Source organism: Schistocerca serialis, unplaced genomic scaffold, assembly GCF_023864345.2.
Source record: "Schistocerca serialis cubense isolate TAMUIC-IGC-003099 unplaced genomic scaffold, iqSchSeri2.2 HiC_scaffold_1242, whole genome shotgun sequence".
Taxonomy (NCBI): domain Eukaryota; kingdom Metazoa; phylum Arthropoda; class Insecta; order Orthoptera; family Acrididae; genus Schistocerca; species Schistocerca serialis.
The window spans coordinates 592501-597500 of record NW_026047450.1 but is presented as its reverse complement, the minus strand read 5'-3'; the positions used below and the strand labels follow the sequence as shown (position 1 = coordinate 597500).

The 5000-nt window shown below is 52.0% G+C and overlaps 1 non-coding gene across 1 annotated transcript in view; it reads right to left on the bottom strand.

The window, feature by feature from the left end:
• Positions 1-1400, bottom strand: part of LOC126436617 (small subunit ribosomal RNA) — a 1909-nt gene extending 509 nt beyond the window's left edge. Inside the window, exon 1 of the ribosomal RNA XR_007580806.1 lies at positions 1-1400. This exon is cut by the window's left edge and continues 509 nt beyond it. This is a non-coding gene — a ribosomal RNA (small subunit ribosomal RNA).
• Between the last annotated feature and the right edge of the window lie 3600 nt (positions 1401-5000).

Genomic DNA, 5000 nt, shown 5'->3' with positions numbered 1-5000 from the left:
AATCGCTCCACCAACTAAGAACGGCCATGCACCACCACCCACCGAATCAAGAAAGAGCTATCAATCTGTCAATCCTTCCGGTGTCCGGGCCTGGTGAGGTTTCCCGTGTTGAGTCAAATTAAGCCGCAGGCTCCACTCCTGGTGGTGCCCTTCCGTCAATTCCTTTAAGTTTCAGCTTTGCAACCATACTTCCCCCGGAACCCAAAAGCTTTGGTTTCCCGGAGGCTGCCCGCCGAGTCATCGGAGGAACTGCGGCGGATCGCTGGCTGGCATCGTTTATGGTTAGAACTAGGGCGGTATCTGATCGCCTTCGAACCTCTAACTTTCGTTCTTGATTAATGAAAACATACTTGGCAAATGCTTTCGCTTCTGTTCGTCTTGCGACGATCCAAGAATTTCACCTCTAACGTCGCAATACGAATGCCCCCGCCTGTCCCTATTAATCATTACCTCGGGTTCCGAAAACCAACAAAATAGAACCGAGGTCCTATTCCATTATTCCATGCACACAGTATTCAGGCGGGCTTGCCTGCTTTAAGCACTCTAATTTGTTCAAAGTAAACGTGCCGGCCCACCGAGACACTCAATAAAGAGCACCCTGGTAGGATTTCAACGGGGTCCGCCTCGGGACGCACGAGCACGCACGAGGCGGTCGCACGCCTTCGGCTCGCCCCACCGGCAGGACGTCCCACGATACATGCCAGTTAAACACCGACGGGCGGTGAACCAACAGCGTGGGACACAAATCCAACTACGAGCTTTTTAACCGCAACAACTTTAATATACGCTATTGGAGCTGGAATTACCGCGGCTGCTGGCACCAGACTTGCCCTCCAATAGATACTCGTTAAAGGATTTAAAGTGTACTCATTCCGATTACGGGGCCTCGGATGAGTCCCGTATCGTTATTTTTCGTCACTACCTCCCCGTGCCGGGAGTGGGTAATTTGCGCGCCTGCTGCCTTCCTTGGATGTGGTAGCCGTTTCTCAGGCTCCCTCTCCGGAATCGAACCCTGATTCCCCGTTACCCGTTACAACCATGGTAGGCGCAGAACCTACCATCGACAGTTGATAAGGCAGACATTTGAAAGATGCGTCGCCGGTACGAGGACCGTGCGATCAGCCCAAAGTTATTCAGAGTCACCAAGGCAAACGGACCGGACGAGCCGACCGATTGGTTTTGATCTAATAAAAGCGTCCCTTCCATCTCTGGTCGGGACTCTGTTTGCATGTATTAGCTCTAGAATTACCACAGTTATCCAAGTAACGTGGGTACGATCTAAGGAACCATAACTGATTTAATGAGCCATTCGCGGTTTCACCTTAATGCGGCTTGTACTGAGACATGCATGGCTTAATCTTTGAGACAAGCATATGACTACTGGCAGGATCAACCAGGGAGCTGCGTCAACTAGAGCTGAGCAGCCGGCCGCCCGGGAGTGTGTCCCGGGGGCCCGCGCGAACACGCAAGCGTCCGCTCAATTATTCTGCAAACAGGAGGAGGCTGAGCTCCCCTGCACAACACACCTCGAAACCCTCTCAGGACCTAAGTACTTGGTCGGGTTCGAGAGAGGCGCAATCGCCCGGAGTTAGGCGAGTAGACGCTTTAGGTGCGACCACCCGTGCTCCCAACTGAGCTTGCCGCTGCCGACAGAGGCCCGGGAGCGTGCTGTCGTGGCATTGCCGGCGGGAGACAACACGCGCCACCTACGTTGACCGGCAGCTCCAACGCCAGCGCCACAGAAGGACAAAAGCCCCACTTGGGTGCCGAAGCGAACTCTCCCAGCACAGCGCACGCGCCAACACGTCCGCACAGCTGCGATACAAACCACCTGCGAGAACCGCTGGGGCGACCGAGCAGCAGACGGCGTCGCGGCGCCGAGCGCCGAGCGGCGGCGCATCCTCAGCGCACACAGTCCTCAATCGGACCAGCACACTGCAGATGGCCACCGCGCTTCGCACCGGGCCCGCGAGGACCTACTTTGGCCGCAAGGCGCCGCGAGCAGGGGGCGCCGGCGCGCAGCTGCGCCGCCTGCCGCGTCCGTCGGCCGGCGCGCCTGCCACTGGCCGCCCCCACCAGCCGGCTGTAGCGCGTGCGCCCACGCACCGCGCTGCCAGCACGCCGGGCGGCCCCCCCTCACCGGCCGGGGACGGTCCCACCCAGCCACCGCCGCGTATCGCCTCACACCCAGATCCCCCCCCCCCCCCCCCCCCCCCCCCCCCCCTTTCACGTTCGTGGGCATGGTGGGTCCCCTTTCACGTTCGTGGGCATGGTGGGTATCCCTGAAACAACCGGTTAATAGCTCGACCGATCGTCGCCAACACTGATTCACCTCTAGCGAGAACAACCGCACCACAACGGGTTACCTGTTGTTCATTTGCGTAACGTCACCAGCAAACGTAGACGTCCATCGCCATTTGCAACGAGTATTGCATGCCTGTGTCAGGTGTCACAACACACTACGTCTGCCCACATAGACGCAACAACATGTGCACGCCTCGAGAACACGTGGAAGGTAGCCCCCGTACGTATGCGGTGTCCATTGCGCGAACGACTGTCAGCCGGCCTCTGCAGGATGTCGCAGATGTGGAACGCGGTGCAACATGCTATCACGGTGTGTGAGAAGAGACGACTACGTCCGAATACACGCTCCACCACATCAACAGACTGCTCATGCTGATCGCCATCCAGGGCGTCCGTTCCTCCCACACGTCTGAATGGCGTACCACACTGCAATCCAGCTCTTATAGGGAGACGACACGTAGCTGCGTGCACAATATTTGGACTGTATGGTCTGCCGTTGCTAGGCGCAGTCGTCGTACGGTCACACATGTGCCACGATGTATCATTCAGTACATACGGACCAATGTGCAGTACAGTTTGTGGGTTTTGCGTACATCGGCGGACAGGTGACAGGCCGTACCACAACGTAGGCTGAGTACGTCGGCATGCGAAGGGCATTGAACATGCAAACTTCTCAACGACCAGCTTGCGAAGGCAGGGGGGAAGGGGGGGGGGCCTGTACGTCCTGCTGCTATCCACATTAGAGTGTATAGCAGGAGCATGTGGAAAGTCAGCAACACCTGCAAGGTGTTTAACATGACGCGATACACAGGGGACCGGGCAGTGCGAATAGCGAACTATATTGCGAGGGTTGCGGTTAGGCAACACTACACTAATTTAACGAGTTGCATAACAATTACAGAGCAGGTTCAGCAAAAACGTGCGTCAGGTTAAGGCGCAATATAGGTTATGTTGAGGCGCAATATAGGTTAGGTTGAGGCGCAATATAGGTTAGGTTAAGGCACAACATGGGTTACGTTAAAGCGCAAATTAGGTTATGTTAAGGCACAACATGGGTTACGTTAAGGCACAACATGGGTTACGTTAAGGCACAACATGGGTTACGTTAAGGCACAACATGGGTTACGTTAAGGCACAAATTAGGTTACGTTAAGGCACAAATTAGGTTACGTTAAGGCACAAATTAGGTTACGTTAAGGCACAAATTAGGTTACGTTAAGGCACAAATTAGGTTACGTTAAGGCACAAATTAGGTTACGTTAAGGCACAACATGGGTTACGTTAAGGCACAACATGGGTTACGTTAAGGCACAACATGGGTTACGTTAAGGCACAACATGGGTTACGTTAAGGCACAACATGGGTTACGTTAAGGCACAAATTGGGTTACGTTAAGGCACAAATTGGGTTACGTTAAGGCACAAATTGGGTTACGTTAAGGCACAAATTGGGTTACGTTAAGGCACAAATTGGGTTACGTTAAGGCACAAATTGGGTTACGTTAAGGCACAAATTGGGTTACGTTAAGGCACAAATTGGGTTACGTTAAGGCACAAATTGGGTTACGTTAAGGCACAAATTGGGTTACGTTAAGGCACAACATGGGTTACGTTAAGGCACAAATTGGGTTACGTTAAGGCACAACATGGGTTACGTTAAGGTACAACATGGGTTAGGTTAAGGTACAATATGGGTTAGGTTAAGGTACAATATGGGTTAGGTTAAGGTACAATATGGGTTAGGTTAAGGCACAATATGGGTTACGTTAAGGCACAACATGGGTTAGGTTAAGGCACAACATGGGTTAGGTTAAGGCACAACATGGGTTAGGTTAAGGCACAACATGGGTTAGGTTAAGGCACAACATGGGTTAGGTTAAGGCACAACATGGGTTAGGTTAAGGCACAACATGGGTTAGGTTAAGGCACAACATGGGTTAGGTTAAGGCACAACATGGGTTAGGTTAAGGCACAACATGGGTTAGGTTAAGGCACAACATGGGTTAGGTTAAGGCACAACATGGGTTAGGTTAAGGCACAACATGGGTTAGGTTAAGGCACAACATGGGTTAGGTTAAGGCACAACGTAGGTTAGGTTAAGGTACAACGTAGGTTAGGTTAAGGTACAACGTAGGTTAGGTTAAGGTACAACGTAGGTTAGGTTAAGGTACAACGTAGGTTAGGTTAAGGTACAACGTAGGTTAGGTTAAGGTACAACGTAGGTTAGGTTAAGGTACAACGTAGGTTAGGTTAAGGTACAACGTAGGTTAGGTTAAGGTACAACGTAGGTTAGGTTAAGGTACAACGTAGGTTAGGTTAAGGTACAACGTAGGTTAGGTTAAGGTACAACGTAGGTTAGGTTAAGGTACAACGTAGGTTAGGTTAAGGTACAACGTAGGTTAGGTTAAGGTACAACGTAGGTTAGGTTAAGGTACAACGTAGGTTAGGTTAAGGCGCAATGTCGGTTAGGTTAAGGTACGATATAGCTTAAGTTAAGGTACAATATAGCTTAGGTTAAGGTACACATTGTTGTAGGGAAAGGTGTATTTGGGGGGGGGGGCGGCAGGTTCGTTGATAGTGATTATCGTAAGTGCATGCCTGCGGGATCATCCGATTTGTCACGTCAGGATGCACTTGTGGCTCATGACAGGCGGCGTTCCGATTCCAAGGTTGTGGCAGATCTGTGTCTTTCATTCC